The sequence below is a fragment of the Cervus canadensis genome, chromosome X, assembly GCF_019320065.1.
Source record: "Cervus canadensis isolate Bull #8, Minnesota chromosome X, ASM1932006v1, whole genome shotgun sequence".
NCBI lineage: Eukaryota > Metazoa > Chordata > Mammalia > Artiodactyla > Cervidae > Cervus > Cervus canadensis.
In genome coordinates this window covers 124680887-124699499 of record NC_057419.1, presented here as the reverse complement: position 1 = coordinate 124699499, position 18613 = coordinate 124680887, and the positions used below count along the sequence as shown (strand labels likewise).

General features: G+C 36.3%; 1 protein-coding gene and 1 non-coding gene across 4 annotated transcripts in view; both read right to left on the bottom strand.

Annotated features, from left to right (window-relative positions):
• The window catches only part of HTR2C (5-hydroxytryptamine receptor 2C), a 336239-nt gene that overhangs the window by 280900 nt on the left and 36726 nt on the right, over window positions 1-18613 (bottom strand). The gene's annotated exons all lie outside the window — the stretch shown is intronic.
• LOC122436205 lies at window positions 9655-9783 on the bottom strand. The gene has a single exon (XR_006267962.1). It is a non-coding gene; the product is annotated as a small nucleolar RNA SNORA35 (small nucleolar RNA).

Here is an 18613-nt window from a genome sequence, read left to right as displayed (position 1 = left end):
TTTTTTTTTAGTTTTGAAAAGGGGTGGGGAACTCTCTACCTCCAGACTGTAAACTACTTGAATGCACAGAATATGTTTTTGTTTTCATTGTATTCAGCATAGAGCCTGGTATCCATTCAATCTTCAAAAGATGTTCTTGTGATTGCATTGAATGTCAAATTCAAATAAGTTTGAGTAATTTTTAAAATGTGCATAATTTGTTAACAAGCTTGTAGCTGTTAAACATTGCTCTCAAACTTCATAGTGACATGGTATAGCCTGGGAACACTCTGATGCTCACCATTGTGCAGAATGAGATTGGAGTCTCATAAGATCAAAGTGTGGATACAGTTCTATCTTTGATCTTGCACTAGATAAGATATCGTTGACAAAGTCTTCAGTGTTTCACTTCCTAATGGCCCATCTGTGTGCTTCCTCTTAGCCAGAGGTCTGCGTCATGTTGGAAGCCTCCCTTGATTGTTCCTACTCAGTAATCACTGCCAGTCCTGTTTATATTTCACGTTTTCAATCGAAGTGAGAGTTAAAGTCCTTTAAGCAGCCATGTAGATAGTGATGACATCCAGTCCTACATTCCACGGTTCAGGAATGCATTATCAAGAATCAGTTGAAGAAAATACTATCTGTATTACTTGGTTGCTAAGATGGTTATCATTGAAAATAGAGTGTGCATGGAAAGTACCTTACACATATTAAGGGTTATATATGAATATTTGTTGAATAAAAATGAATGATAAATTTATATTTTAATTATGATTACACTTACTTTATAATTATTATTTCACTATTATGATAGATTACATTCACCTCAAACTTCAGTTTTGAGAGACATGGAATACTATAAAAGTCTTGTCATGTTTATGATTATGACATTATAATCTGTGAACAACATGTGGCTTAAACACTGTGTTGTTTAGAAGAAGAGATGATATGAGTAAAGTACTTAAATTTGAACTGCACTTCAAAATACTTAAATTTCAAAACATTACTTCTTTGTTATACCTTAAGGAGTTTTAACAGTTTCAGTGGTCTGAGAGAGTTCACAATCCATTGATTACAATCAGCTGGTCAGTCTTCTATCCCAACGAAATCAATCATAGTGACAGTTGCCACTCTGGCCTCCTCCCTGTATTTTTAACCATGGAGGAGGACGAGTGAGCACCTGCCTCCTAGATTTTAGATTGGAATTATTTCTTGAACAAATAAGGATTCTTTATACTATGGCAGAATAAACCTCCTGAAAATGGCTGGGTGAGACTCCCGTAGCAGCTGTGTCCATACTCCGATCATGATATTTTACTTAAAAAACAAATTCCTCATGAAACTTGTAAATGGAATTTAACAATGCATACAGTTTAGTCATCAGTAATTGCATTTGAAATTTTTTTTCCACATCATTCTATCTCAATAGAAGTAAATAAAAGTTTGATCAGAATATTCATAGAGCTATTTTTTTTTGGTGACAAGAAAAGCCATTTATTTTTCTTTTCACAATAAAAATAATGTACAAATTGAATATTCATTTATGGAGCTGCTCAAGCAAAAGTAAAGCCCCAAACCCTAAAGATCATCAAGGATATTCAGTCTTAGAATATTATTGAAAGAGATGACATAATATTCGGTACTGTAATGAGATAATATTACATCATGGCCAAAAACATTACAAATGATCACTTTTAAAGTTATTTAAGAATTCCATTTACAACATATTTGATCTATGTATTTACTAACTTACAGGCCCAGGAATGTACATCTCATGCCTCTGCATTTCATTAATGGATAGTGCATTAATGGATAGTGACAGATGCTGTTAAATCCCTATTTGAAGGCATTAAAACTGACAAACTTTGTCCCTTAAATTATGAATTTCTTTATCATATTGAACTGTCAGGCTGTTTTGTTGCTTCCTGTCAACTTGTTCTCAATACATGGTTCAGGAAATGAGTAGGCTCACATTAGCTCATCTGAGAGGGCACTCCCCATTTCTGAAATTCTCTAAGTAGGTTTGTTTAGAAAAATCAGTGAAACATTCCATTTAATCAGTCATTTCCTTCTGCTTTAAAAAGACAAAGTAAAAAAAAAAAGTAAAAAAATAAAATAAAAAGACAAAGTAATAGTTTGGCTAACTGATGCAAAGAACTGACTCTAGAAAAGACCCTGATGCTGGGAAAGATTGAGGGCAGGAGGAGAAGTGGGTGACAGAGGATGAAATGGTTTCATGGCATCATTGACTCAATGGGCATGCGTTTGAGCAAACTCCAGGAGATAGTGAAGGACAGGGAAGCCTGGCATCCTGCAGTTCATGAGGTCGCCCAGAGTCAAACATGACTGAGAGACTGAACAATAACAACAAATTTATTTATAACTTTGTTACAGAGCCCACTCGGTTGCTCTGAAAACACTATGGATGCAGATCTATCTTCTTATGATGCTTTCTATCCTAGAAAATTTCATATCTATTCAGGAAGATTAATTAGCTAAACTCCAATCTCAAATAAAAAGTTTAAAAAAAAAAAAAAAGAAAGTACCCATCATCTTGTTAGTCTCAAGTCAGATTCCTTTCTTTTTGTTATTACACTCACTCTCCCTTAAGCCAACCTTGGATATTTTCAATTGCAAATGCATTGCCGTTTTAAAAACAAGTTTGCCTTGCTCAGAAGTCTGAGCTTTTCAAGTTATCTTGGCTGGGTACCCCTCCAGATGTGTGACTTAACATCTTCATTTTCCTTCACTTGTCTTATGCCTGGCCCCTTTCAACAGCTCACTCTGTAAGGTGTCACCAATCTCTAGAAGTTTGGGAATGAGGCATAGAATTTGGATCACACTCTTATTTTACCAGAACAATGGTTAAACACACTCACACAGAAAATGAGTAAAGGTTTGAATTGTGTTTACTTCTATATCCTGAAATAATTGAGGAAATAATTTACTTTCAAATTTGGCCTTAATTTTAAAATACACTTAGTGAATGATGTCTGTGGATTAATATTTCAGTACACTGTCAAGTGATTCCTTATGCCTTTTGCTTTTCCTCCTCCCATTTCCCCACTTTTAGTCAGAAGTTTCTGAAGTTTAAATATTTTGTAAATAAAGGTGTAGAAACTCTACTATTACTGGTAGAATAAAGCAGATTGATTTCAAATTCATGAGCAGTATATTTGAAAAGACAGACTCTCAGTGATTTACTTACAACTCAATTTTCAGCTCCTGTCAGTTTTCAGCTGCTCATACCTCTGATTTAATAATGTTTTATGTATTGCTTTCCCTTGTAGCTCAGTCAGTAAAGAATCTGTCTGCAGTGCAGAAGACCCGGGTTCAATCCCTGGGTAGGGAAGATCCCCTGGAGAAGGAAATGGCGACCCACTCCAGTATCCTTGCCTGGAAAATCTCATAGACAGAGGAGCCTGGTGGGCTGCAGTCCATGGGGTGGCAAAGAGTCAAGCACAACTGAGCGATTAACACTTACTTACTTAGTACATTTACAGATTTAAATGTATAGGAGTATGTATTTCTGAAGAAAAATTCACTGATAGTTTAAATTTTCAATGGGACTACCTGGAGAGCTAGTAGAAATTTCTTAAGACTTGGAGTTCACTTGGAAATTTTCCTGAAAGGACTTCAGTTTTCTGTTCCATGCATGCTAAACTGCATGCTAAACCGCTAGCCTGCATGCATGCTAAGTCACTTCAGTCATATCCAACTCTTTGCAACCCTATGGACCATATGCTGCCAGGCTCCTCTGTCCATGGGGTTCTCCAGGCAAGAATACTGGAGCGAGTTGCCATTTCTTTCTCCAGGGGATCTTCTTGACCCAGGAATTGAACCTGCATCTCTTACATCTCCTGCATTGGCAGGCAGGTTCTTTACCAGTAGCACCACCTGGGAAGCCCTAACCATGCAAAAAGTAAGGGGAAACCCCTTATAGCAATGTTATACCATTCTATGTGTAAGTTACAATATGGAGAAAATAAATGCCCTCATTTCTAAATTCAATAATTTGCTTTTCTTGCAGCAGTCACTTATGATCAAACATCTATTATAGTTCCTCTTTCTTCTGTTACTTCTGTTTTTCATTCAACTGTTCTTTATAAAATCTTGACTTCCCTCTCTTTCATCCCCTCCCACTGCAACTATGACCACCACTAACAATACTGAAAGCAAACAGGCGAACTTGCAGCTAGATTTAAATATATCCTGGCACTTCTACCAAAAACAATTTGTCTCTGTTTTATGACCTGCCAAACATAAATCAACTAAGTAACAACTTAAAAGTTGTTAATATCTGATCTTGTATTTTATATCTACTATATGAAGAAGTCTCAGATTTATTTTGGTTAGCATACCACAATTTTAAAGACAGAATAAATATTAGATCAGTAAAAAATTTTCTCTTGCTCCTCGGATTCTTTTTAGACTAGATCTACCTCCAGCTTCTCCAGTTAATGGAGCGGCACATCCATGTGCAGAAAGGATGTACAATCCATTCTGATGATTTAGGACCACTTACCCCTCTCCTTGCAATAGGAAAAACTATCAAAGGAACTGGGCCTACAGCCTTGAACCTGCTGGATTCACAGAAGACATATTACCCTCCTTGAGTTGGTAGAGTCCTTTGTTCAGTTGCTACAACTGCCTCTTCAAAGAGCATCATCTGTCCTTATAGATTAGAGCTGGGAACAGCAAACTTTCTGATATCAGAATGGGGAATAGGCCTGCCTCAGTTGTGAGAAGTGACAAAGGAGACCAGTGCATGGGATCCAGGTTTGCCAGCTGAGCTGACCGGAGACTTGGTTACCTGTGCCACAAGAGCAGTTTTCACACTATGAAAATATGCAATACCAGCTTCTCCTGGAAGGGTCCCCAACCACTCTGGGAATTCATCATTATCAGAAGGAAAGAAAATATGGCCTAAATCCAATTAAGAAATAAAGGAATTTGCTGGGAAAAGTTTCAAGTCAACTTAACAAATGTTTGCTGGTTTGGGTTCACTTACCAGCAATAAGTACTTTTTTGACAGAGAAGAAGCACAGGATCCCAAGCTGTTTAACAACTATGTCCTTGGAAACACAGGTGATGGGAGTCATTGCTATGGAAGCAGAGCAGGAAAGGAACTTTAGAGATCCTCTCCATAGTCTTTAGTCCCATAGTCACATGCCCAAAGTAATCTCACCATAAACAGAGGAACGGATGAATCTAATTTGCTCCCTTTTTTTTTTTTAACAGGTGAAGGAAATAAAGCCAAAGGGAAGAAGCAACTTACTCAGTAACATAAAGTTGACCAGTGGCAGAGCCAGGATAAAAGACCAGAATTTCTAAGTCCTTAGTGATTGTTCTTTCTACTACACTCTTCTTTGTATTCTGTCATTTTCACTGTTGATTGATCAGCAGTGAACTGTAATCATTTCCATCCCTAGAACTTTGTCCATGTGACTTCATGCCTGCAAAGTCTCTAATAGAGCAACTGCTTAAACTAGCCTCAACAGCTCTAATCCACATTCACTTATCTATCTGAGTCCCCACAGTGCTTATTGCCTGTGCCACATATTTAGAATTTTAATGCAAAGAAATATGGGTTATTTTGCAATGATTATGTATACATTTATTTTGTTATTAATAAGTTTGTATGCTCCTCTGGGTAAGAGACATTTGCTTATAGTTCTTTCACATATGTCAGCATCTAACTCTTAGGTTTTTATCGGTGCAGAAAAAAATAGAATAAGCATGTAACTTAGCATCCAAACAGGGACACTTTTGAGTGTCAAAGAAAGTATTCATATTTGCTTAATAAGTGTAAACTGTGGTTACACTGGACAAACTGGAACGTATGGTCTCCCTACCAACAGTCGACTTGCTCAACACACATTCAATTAGAATCAGTCATTGATGATTGTGCAATTGTCCAACTATGGGATACTGTGTATAGTTTACCTTATTACACTGAGTGGAATTATTTCTATAGTAGTAATCACTGAAAAACCATGAACATTGTGGAATTCTATTTACTGAATAAGTATACATATGTGTTATTTACTTATAAGTTATTATGAATATGTCCACAAAATATTCAGTTGTTGCCTTAAAGTTGTAAGGATAAAGTTAAATGGAAAACTTCTGTTGGTTAAGTTTTAATCATTTCCATATTGAACATGTGGATTGAGTGAAAAAAATGACATTCTCTCTAATTCTTTCCTGATGGTAAAATATGAAATCTGATGGCTTTCATGTGGGATAGATGAGGCAGGATGCTGTTAGGAGCCATGGACAAAAAGGCCTAAATTGGAAGTTTAAAAATAGATTTAAATTTAAACACTTTATTCAAAAATTTCAAGACACATTGTGATTTAAAATTTTCTTTTGGGATAAAATATGGAGACATTAATAAAGGAAACAAAGTCCATGACAAATTTATATACAACAAATGACTGACTTAAATTTTATAGCATTTACCCACCATCACACTATATATTAACTTAATGAAATAAATCTTTACTTTGATGTGTTAAGAAATAAACAAGTTTTTTGATACAATTTTCAAAATGTAAATATGTATTTTTCTCTTCAGATATGTAATGGTTGCAGACATCCCAGACAGAACAGTCAATGGTTTTGATTTATTAATATTTCCAAATTAGAGGTTTAGTGATAAAAATTCCCTGCAGCAGAATGAATATTAAGCAGCTTGAACAATGGCAGTTACACCATCTGCTTCAGATAGAAATTTGCTGTCTTGACAGTAACAAAGGACAAATAGGCAAAACAGATAACATCAGGCCAGCAAGAGGGTAAATGCAACAAGGAAAGCAGCATTTCCTAGATAAATTGCATTTTCTTTTGAATACTACATTCTATACTAAATAACACTTCATTCAACTGTAAGCAGATGTTTATCAAAGAGAATTCGTACTCTTTATCACAAAAATTGCTTTATGAGATAATCTAAATAATCATACTTTCCAATCCTCACAATTTTAAATGAAATTAAAGTATACAAGCAAGAAAAGAAAATAATTACATGGGAAACAAAACAGCATGTTGCCCTTAGGAAAAATTCTGAGAACAGACATTATGTTGACAGATTCTCACCTACCCACATGGACTTCCAAGACAAGACCCTAGATTACACTGTTTTAGGAAACTAAGTTTTAAAAATCTATTTAAAAGACTGTCTTCCCACATCCACTGATGTTATCAGTGTAATATCTGTGTATATATGTCTGGGGAGATGTAGTAAAAGTCACTCAGTTATGTCTGACTCTGTTACCCCATGGACTATATAGTCCATGGAATTCTCCAGGCCAGAATACTGGAGTGGGTAGCTTTTCCTTTCTCCAGGGGATCTTCCCAACCCAGGGATCAAACCCAGGTCTCCCACATTGCAGATGGATTCTTTACCAGCTGAGCCACCAGGGAAGCCCAAGTATACTAGAGTGGCTAGCCTATGCCTTCTCCAGTGAATCTTTCTGACCCAGGAGTTGAACCAGGGTCTCCTGCATTGCAGGCAGATTTTTTTACCAGCTGAGCTACCCAGAAAGCCTGGGGAGGTATGGAGGATGTTCAAATAGCATTTGTTCTGCATTAAAATAATAAGGGGAAAATAAAACTTACCATTGTAACACATTAATTCACAACGTTAGTAGATCATATGAATATCTTGCCATATGTCTAAGAATTTTATTTTCATTTTTTTAAAAAAAGAGGCCAATTTCTGGAACCTCAGAACAAGGAAATTTACATACAGGGACATGCCCATTTTCTCCTTCCATTTTGTATCCCTCACATATTTGATGTTCAGACTTCTTTCGTCTTTGGTTCAGTAGTGGCAGTAAAGATGACAGTTGAAAGACAGTTGAAAGAAAGAAATTTTAAAATACATACAATATAAAAAGTCAATTCCTTCCAATTGTCAGAAAAAAAAAATTGTGTCATAGTTTTTATATGGTCTTGTATTTCAGTCAACAAGGATTTATTTGTGCTGAGTCACTTCAGTCGTGTCTGACTTTTTGTGATTCCCACAGACTGCTGCCCACCAGACTCCTCTGACCATGGAATTTTCCATGCAAGAATACTGGAGTGGGTTGCCATTTCCTACTCCAGGGGATCTTCCCAACCCGGGGATTGAACCCACATTTCTTACATCTCCTGCACTGGCAGGTAGGTTCTTTACCACTAGCGCCACCTGGGAAACCCTCATCTAAAGTTTTAAATTTAAATAAAAGGATTAAGTTCAACATGTATTTTTCACTGATACATTTCATCTCAATTGTCTGAAAATAGTAAAATTATAATGAGCTGCAAGTTTTGTACATTATTTTACAGTGTGGTCTAATTATGAAAATGTTGTCATGACCTAAGGTTAGACCTGTAAGCCCAATGTCCTTGATGGTTGAAGACGCTAAAGACATTTCCTGGGAAGGCAAGTTATCAGCCACAACTTTAATACACACAAAAAATATGAGGTCTTACTTCAAAATATTCAGTTAAGTAACTTACCATGAGTTCATCTCTCACAAACTAATCTTGCCTGGATTTTAAATGAGTTTTCACTTTATGTTTTACTTCACAGAAAATAATGCCATGTTTATGTGGTACTAAAACAGGGTGTTTAATTTTCTAGATCTTTCTTCAAGTCCTGGTTATAAGAATTAATGAGTGACTTCACAGGTAACTTAAGTGAATTTTTCTGTTAGTATTTATTGAGCTTCTACTTAATGCAAGTTACAGGGCTAGGGACTACAGTAAACACTAAGATGTATGAGAATATAAGGTCTTTGCTTTCAAAGAGTTTACAACTTAGCTAAAGTTGTATGTACAAATGAGTACAAATGAGTGCAAAAAAAGTGGGAAACTGGTTATTGCCAAATGATGGGGACTTGAGTATTCAAAGATATTATGAAGGAAAGAAGGGGCTAGGAATGGGTCCTGAGCGTAGATCTAATGAGACAAGTGCTCGGGCCTGGTGCACTGGGAAGACCCAGAGGAATTGGGTGGAGACGGAGGTAGGAGGAGGGATCGGGATGGGGAATACATGTAAATCCATGGCTGATTCATGTCAATGTATGACAAAAACCACTACAGTATTGTAGAGTAATTAGCCTCCAACTAATAAAAATAAATGGAAAAAAATAAATCTAAATTACAAGAAATAGAGAAGAAATTCTGTCAGCATTAGGCTTAAAGAGACGTTTACACTATCTGCAGGGAATGAAGAGGCAGGGGAAGGCTAGTTTGTCAGGAAACTGGTAAGGATATGGGGCAAATAAAATACACAGGAGCTCAAATTTATAAGATTATTATAATCGCAATTTTGTCACATCTAGAGGAGAGAACAATTTCTCTCTCCTGTCCTAGCATTTAATGGGCAATTTAAATAAATTTATCTTGTAATGTTGTCACCATGAGAATCTTAGATCATTCCACTACTGTCAAGCTTATTTTATGTACTAGGACACTGAGTCTTTGAGGGTTAATGTGAATTGCTAAGAGCTACACAGCTAGTAATTATGATAATTAACAATAATGGTGACAACATTTATTGAGCACCTGCTATTAAGCTGATTTAGACATAGTCACTGTTATCTGGTAGTAGAAGATACTGAGCTGCTTGCTTGGTCTCTCCACCTCCTCACTTTTCTTAGGCGGGGTCCCAGGACCCTGGAGATATGTACCCACCTGCATGCAGGAGTAGCCCACAGTGTGACTCTCCCAGCTTTCCAGAGGGATTTGTTTTTGCACTGTTCGATGCCCAGTTGGTCAAGGAGGAGCCCAGTGGGTCATTTGCCAGTGCTGTTGACAGTGGAGCTAGGGTTGGGACCCTGTGTTTTATGCCAAAGGACCAACTTGAAGGAGGGTGTGGATAGGAGACCTGAAATATTGCAGGATCCATTGCTTCATTCTGTCAGCATGACGACCACACACATGGGTCAGCTTCAGTTGAAAGAAACGTGAGCTTAGAATCAAGCAGATCTGGGTTCAGAATCCAGGAACAAGCCCTAGAACCTTGGAAACTTACTAAAGCCCTCTTGGCTTGTGTTCCCTTATATGTTAAATGGGGTCAATAATAACCACTTCATTGCCTGTTAACTCTTGGGAGAGTTAGCAGAAATAACTTGTAGAGTCCAGTCCAGTACCTGACATTAGGTGTTTAGTGAAAGTGAAAGTTGCTCAGTCGTGTCCGACACTTTGTGATCCCATAGACTATACAGTCCATGGAATTCTCCAGGCCAGAATACTGGAATGGGTAGCCTTTCCCTTCTCTAGGGGATCTTCCCAACCCAGGGATTGAACCCAGGTCTCCTGCATTGCAGGTGGATTCTTTACCAACTGAGCCATCAGGGAAGCCCAGATGTTCAATAAATAACAGTTGTCACAAATGAATGTCTCCCATGTCACCAACAGCAATTCTCTTTCAAACTACCAGAAGTTAGTTAAAAATTTTTGGATTTTTTTTAGTTGATAATTCTACATTTTCTACTTGTCTTATAATTTTTTTTTACAAAAAGCCAAGTTGCTTTACATTGGACCACCAGGGAAATCCCTATACCTAATTGTTTATGTTGGCTTAAATATTGAATATGACTGTTTAAAATTGCCTAAAGTTTCCTGATGAGAATTTGTAGATCATTACTTTGAAATTATGTAAAAGACAAAGGCACATTTTTTCCTATGCACCTGGAAGGAACCCATTCTCCCAAGTGTACAAAACAGAAAACTTTCCATTTTCTGCACCTCCCATTTTTTCTCCTGGTTGTGACTAAAAATTTGTCACTTCAAGCAGACATTGGCAAATAATCATTATTACTTCTTTCTTCATTATTTGCTTCATGAAGTTATTGATAAACTTCTATGAACCAAGCCCTAGTCTAAATGTATAATGTTCCTATTTTTTAAAAGCCTGTCTCTTCTAGTTTTGTCCTAGCTTATTATGTTGCCTTACCAAATGATGCCCCATTTGGTAGCTTTGGAACTCAGCCATCCCAGAATTTGATAAATAGTCTAACTGTAAGAGCACAGTGTTAGTCGCTCACTTGTGTCCAACTCTTTGTGACCCCAGGGACTGCCGCCCACCAGGCTCCTCTGTCCATAGGAGTTTCCAGGCAAGGATACTGGAGTGTGTTGCCAATTCCTTCTCCAGGGGATCTTCCCGACCCAGGGATCAAACCTAGGTCTCCTGCACTGCAGGTGAATTCTTTACCATCTGAGCTATGAGGGAAGCCCATAAGTGTATAAGACTGGATTAATTATAACCATTGGTATGTGAATAACCATTATCATTTCAGCAAATATGGCTCCATTGACAAAACTGGTTAATCAATCAAAAACTAAAACAATATATTGTATACACATTGTGAATATTCAGTTTTAGGAGACAATGCCAATTGTACATCAAGTAGTTGTACAATGTATACTTCTGCTAGTAATGCATGTTGTTGATCTACATTCCCTCAAATGCCTGGTTCTTTCAAACTTTAAAAATGTTATCAGTACAGCAGGTATAAAAAGTTCGATTTCCTTCTTGCCTGCCCTCCCTGGATAAGGAAGTTCCATTACCGAAGTTGAGGTTTAGAACTTTTCCTACATGCCTGAAGCCAAATGGAATCAAATACATGAACATTCTCAGCAAAATGAGAATTACTGGTGATATTCTAGGCCTGTTATGGTGAAAGGTTTTTAAAATTGAGGAGGAAGAAAACAATTTAAAAATAAGCAGTACCCAGTTTAAGAGCAGAGGAAAATGTATGGCAAAAACCACTACAATATTGTAAAGTAATTAGCCTCCAACTAATAAAAATAAATGAATAAATAAATAAATAAATAAAAGTGTACTCCAAAATTTACAGTGCAGTGAGGCTTATCTGTGACTCATAAAGAACATATTTTCCTGCCTAAAATTCTAGAATAATGGCAAATTGAAATATGAATTTGCACTTGTTTCTGTTTTTCCAATAAAGGAGACTTATTTCTAAACTGTTGGTTAACCCGTTAGAATATAGATACTCTCTTCAATGTGCTATTTGATGGATATAAATATAAAAACATGGAAAATAACATGAGATAAACTATTAATTATCGGTTCTAACAGATCACATTTTCTTCAGAAGACCATTCATCTGTGAAGTTGTGGTCCCATTTCATTCATCATGTCAAAAATATGTGTTCATTATACCACAATTTTGAAAAGCTGTTGCAGTTTCCCATAGTAACTGTTTTATATATAAGTATGATTGCTGTAGCCTTAATGCTAAATTATAATATTACTTTCAATATGCATACTCATAAAAATGCAATGCTGTACTAGAGATAATTCACCTAAAAGAAATGTAGTCAAGGTTTTTATAGCTGATTTATGTTGATGTTTGACAGAAACCAACAAAATTCTGTAAAGCAAATATCCTTCAATTAAAAAATAAATTTAAAATTTAAAAACATTTAGTCAAGGTTTTTACTTCATCAGTGGCAGCCATCTTGTGTCATTATTGACTAACCATGTCCCAGTAAAATTACATACCTGCTTAGCATTAATTTGGGCTTTTGTGGGTGGCTCAGATGGTAAAGAATCTGCCTGCAGTGCAGGAGACCCAGGTTCAATCCCTGGGTCAGGATCTTCACAGGAGAAGGAAACAGCTACACACTCCAGTATTCTTGCCTGGTGAATTCCATGGACAGAGGAGCCTGGTGGGCTACAGTCCATGTGATTGCAAAGAATTGGACATGGCTCAGTGACTTTCACACTTAGCATTAATTGCAACAATATAATTCAATATCTCTTGTTTTTGTGGAAGAGAAGCATGTCTAAACAACCAAAAGTTCTTTAGTATAAAGCTATGAAGATTAAAAAAAATAATAATAAACCTTTTCTTAGCATAAGATAGATACTATTTGAATACTGCTCCTAAAAGGAGTCCAAACTCACACTATTTAAATATTTACTTAAAATCTGGGGATATACAAAGCATTAGAGAAACATTTCTGCTGAAAAGTTAACTCCAGGCATCATTAAAATCTTGATATTCTAAATCATAACTAATTAGTGGAGACAAGTGAGCCAAAATTCTTTTCATGATCCAACAAACATTCAAAATTTTACCTTCATTCTTCAATGTCATAAGGGTGAGCTACTGGGCACTGGAGTCTTTAAGAAGCAGATCTATCAGCTTTACTTTCAGACTGGAACTACGATCTAATGATAAGTTACTCTCTCCATGGCCAGTACAGATTTTTTTCTCAAGATAACTGTATATTGGACAGAAAAGCAAAATGCCTCTCTTTTGCTTCCTTTTACTAATATCTGTCTCAAGAACTTAATCACTCAACCAGCAGATATTTACAGGGTGCCTACTATGTACAAGATACAGAATTATGTCAATGCCTGGATAAGGCCTAAGAGACAAAAAGACTGCTTAATGAGATAGAAGAGATAATCATGGCAAAATTGTATTTAATTTGTCCCAGCTTGTAAGCTCACTTCCTGAAGATTCTGAAATGCTAAAATGCAGGCTTCATTGATTCCTCCCCTTTATATCTGTATAATCTTCATTGCTCAGAGCACACTATTTGGCTTTTTGCAACATTCTGCCTTTTTTGTTTGTTTTACCATAATTAGTTTTATCTCATCAATAGGATTATGAACAAACTGAGATGTCATAGAGCCTACCTAAGAGTTATCTGTAACCCCCATAATTCCTGGCATAGTGTCAATCATATAGTAATTCTCCATAATTATTTTTGTTGATTAATCTAATATTCAAGGTTATAATATCAAAATAACTTAGTCCACTTATTCTTTATTCTAACCTCCAGAGATTCAAATGAGAGGGAAAAGGATAAGACTTAGTGTTATCACCATCAACTACTCGTTCTGGACTCTGCTACTAGTCAAATGTTTACAGCAAATTGTGTGAAAACTGAGTAATTTAATCTATAAGCATCATTCTTTTCCTGTGACAGGGGTATTTTGGTATGTAAGTTGTAGTGTTTTGCTTCTTAAAACTAGGTTACATAATTTTTAGTTCTAATGCAAACTTAATGCACTACTTATTAATATGAAGAGTCAAAAATAAAGATCTTGGATTTATATATTTTTCCAAAAGAAATAAACTGAGAACTTTATGTTCTCTGGGGCATGATATCATAAAGCATAATGAAGGCAGAACTACTGGATCTGTATTCTGCCAACTCCTGCTATCCAAATTGCCACTGACCTTCCCCTGAAGGCCTTAGAGCCCAGCTATTCTTTTCTTTTCCTCTAATTCGGTGGATGTCCCTTCTCACAGCTATAACTCTACCATAGGGATTTCAACCAGTTAATTGTGAAAAAGGAGTAAAAAAAAAATGTAATAATTTTTAAAATTCAATGTTAGATAGCAAACATAACGAAAGTTGTCTGGAAACAAGTCATATATAAGTGTTAAGTACATTTGCTTTGGTGCCTCCCTTGGGAATTTAAAATATAAATCAATTACCTAAGCTTATGAATTATTGAGAAGTGATCATCTTAACTTTTCCCAAAATGCTGTCTGGATAGTAAATGGGACATTAAATAGATGACCAGATTTTTAAAGTTGTGGCTTGGAAAGAATTTCATCCCGCCAGAGTCCCAAACAATGGAAAGCAACTCTAACATGAGATGACTCTATATCACCTGGTGGTAGGGGATGTTTGTTACAGGTGTAGTAATTGGAAGGCATGATACCAAAGCATCAGAACTGTGAGACAAAGATGAGCGATCCAGTCCCATAATTCTAAGTAGTCACAGGAATTTCTCTTTGGAAGAGCTGCAATAAGTATTATTAAAACCCCTTAGTCAGCACCTTCCTCTATCATTTCCATGTTGCTCTCACTTTATGTACCCCACATTATTTCATCACTGTGTGCAGAGATCAAACCAGACAATCCTAAAGGAAATCAACCTGATTATTCATTGGAAGGACTGATGTTGAAGCTGAAGCTCCAATACTCTGGCCACCTGATGTGAAGAGCCAACTCATTCAAAAAGACCCAAATGCTGGGAAAGGTTGAGGGCAGGAGGAGAAGTGGGTGACAGAGGATGAGATGGTTGGATGGTATCATTGACTCAATGGACATGAGTTTGAGCAAACTCCAGGAGGTGGTGAAGGACAGGGAAGCCTGGCATGCTGCAGTCCATGGAGTCACAAAGAGTTGGATATGACTAAGCAACTGAACGACAACAACCCAATAAGGTCACAGACCCCATCAACTCTGCTTCATTCAGTATTCTCCAGTCTTTTCATGAAGTCCTCCCCCCGTCCAAATGCACTTGAAGTGTTCCTCCTCCTGCCCTTGCCACACTCTAAATTCAACTCCATCTTCATTGCTGGGTTCAGAGGTCACTTCTTACACTTTATTACAGCACAAGCAAGTCTTACCCATTCTTCATTTCTTTTCCCTCATTAACTTTATAGCTTGCTTTGCCTGAGCTATCTTTCCAATGATCAGCTGTCAAGTAAAAAAAAATTTCCCCATAGAATCTCTCTTTAAAAATGTACTTTTTAACATTAATTAACTTATGATGTTAAAATTGTATCTCAATTTTAAATATAGCATCAGAAAGGGAAGTGAACTAGAGACAAATTTCTAGAAGGAAAGTGATGTCTTTATATTGACAGCTAAATCAGAGATGGGGAAAGGGCCGTCTACATTGGAAGACAACTGAAATGGAAGTGAAAGCCACAGAATAACTTCCTACCCACCTGCCTACTAGATATCACCCAATGGACATCTTAGAAACAACTCAAATCCAACATGTCTGAACTAAACTTATCTCTGTCCCTTTCCCCAAACAAAACTTCTCCTCCTCGTCCTCCTCCTGTACACCCCATCTCAAAAAAAGTATCTCATCACTAACTGCTCAAGCCAGAGACTTGAGAGTCATTCTTGAATATTCCTTCTCTCTTACTGTTCAAAATCACCAAGTCCTGCCCCTCAAATAGGACAAGTACTATCGGTTCCCACCACCCCATTCCACCATGTTGTCTGGACATGCTGTCCTCATTTCCTTACATCTAAACCCTCTCCAATCTGGCTTGTCTCCACTGTTACACAAAAACATTTTTGAAGATCAGCAATAACTTGCATGGTACCAAAACCAACAAATTTATGATCTCATAAATTAAAGTTCTAGCAAGAAACAGAATTTACTTACAAACTCCATATATACTTGAAAAACTCACTTCTACAAGAAAGTCTAAATCTTCTTTAATCCATTAATTATAATCCCCTCCACCAAATTTTTTTCAAGAGCTGGAACAAACTGTAGAACTGATGGATTTGGCTCTCCTGTCCTTACCAGAAAGAAGTACTTTCTAGTTATACCTTTATTGGACAAATTTAGAGAACACACTGAAATTTTAGGTTTCTTTTGGATGCTAGAGATACTTTTTTTTTCCTTTTAGAATCAGAGGTTACTGTTAGCCAATAACATAAAGATCTGTTAGTAAACTGAAATTTTGGCTCACACTTTAAAGGCATCAGGAGTGCCAAACTCATCAAAATGAATATTAAATGAAGAAAAGCACCAAGGAGTGAACAGTGTAAGGAAGGTGTGCTTCACTTAACTGTTAGCACATCAAGTACCAATTTTAAATATAATACTAAGAAATAAAGTGTACTAAAGACTAATTCATTTATGTTTTTATATTCAGCAGAACATTATGTGTTTTATTAAAATGAACTTGCAGAGATAAGTATATATCCAATTTAAAGGAAGCTTTATTTGCAGAAATCTTAAAGATATAGAAATAATAAATAATAATGGACATGAGTCATTCACACTTTCATCCAACATTTATTGAGCAATTTTGCATTATCAGTAAACACTAATTGAACTGTTAAATGACAATGTTTAAACTGGGGCACGAAAGAATGAATTATACTATTTCAAAAGCATTATGAATAATAATACTTTGTTAAATACACAAATACTTTGGAAATATCTGTACCAGTCCTTAGGGATACAAACGTAGGTAGTAGACGGAGCAGGAAAAAAGCTCAGAAACTTTGAAGTGTGTGCTGAATATTTTAACCATAAACTCTCTTAACCTCCTGATGCCAGGCACTTGAACCAAATTCATTTTCTAGTCAAACATTGATTTCTGAGAACAAATTGTCAAGTTCTTTATCCAGGGGCACACCACTAAATAATCAGAAGTAGCAGTATCTACTGCTTTGTTTCTCCTCATTTAAAAATAAAAAGTATCCTTCAAGAGAAAAGTTCATACAGTTTTGACATTTACTAATTGGCTTCTAAATGCTAGAAACTTTAAGTGGGTTGTTGCATGTAATCCATCTGACAAATTTATATCATGCTGACTTCCATGTTGTTGAGCTAGACAGGGTTTAGAGGAGACAAGAAAATGGCAATAATACTAATAACAATAATATCAAGGAAAGCAACAGTAGCTAATTTTTCTCTAGCATTTGATAGATGCTAGATTGCTGGATTGATATAGTAACATTTTTTCTTAGGCAAGTCCCTAGGACTCAAAAGAGACTTGGATAACTCACTTAAAAGTCGAGACCTCATATATTAAGTATGGGTAATAATAACCACTTTCATTGGAATGTGAAAATAAAATGGAATCATTTGTATAATTTTTAGCACATTGCCTGACATTGAGTAGTGTTTGTTCAATAAATGATAGCTTATAACTATGTATAACGTCTCTTCTCATTTGATGGGAAACTTGGTCACAGGTCCTTTGATTGTTAAACTTACAATTCCCTTTCACTACATTTGGAACTCTCCTAACTTAGATTAATAAAGCCATGTTGCTGTTCCTCTCATGGTTAGTCAGTATTTGAAAATTACCTAAAATTTTCTGACCAAAATTTGCACTTTCCTTCTAGTGTGGAAAAATGAAAACTCTCCCTTTGCTGTGCCTTCAATTTTTTACCCTTGGGTTTTGACTAAGTCACAAATACTAGCAGATGCACTCCCTACTTTGGGGGAGATCTAGGTAAATAAGTGGTAGTAAAAATTCCCCATTTGTTAGCTTGTTGGGAGAATTTTTAAAAAATCCTGAAGTCTCTTGTTAATAATAATAAGTTCCTAGTGAATCTTATTTCACTTATAGCATGCCAATGAAACACAGCTTTAAGACAACTGGACAGAGTCCTTTTGGGAGGGATAAGATGGGAAATGGAAAGACAGAGGAAGAGAAAGAATTCCAAAAAGTATTGGGATTGAGTTAGTTTTGTACTTGATATTCTATCTTTTGTAATTCCCAACTCTTGTTTTTGTAATATTTCATAATATCACCCCACTGACACTTCCTCAGAAGTAATAAAAACATCTTCTATAAAACCTATATGCTCATTGTGCCTGTCATTGTGTAAGCCTTTGTAGCTCTTCAGCAAAGTCTATCAGATGCTGAGACATTGGTAGAGACCATCTTTTTTAATCTTCAGCCCTCAGTTCTTACTTGGCTTACCTTTTGAGTCTGCTGTGTGCTTTAACAGTGGACAAATGGCTTGCCTGCCTTGCTCTATCTGGTTTTGTGATACTCCTTTCACTATTCATCAATGAATTGCAAAGCCTGATCAATTACATCAATGTTTCCACAAAGCTTTCAAATGAGAACAGTCTGCAGTCACTTGCAGA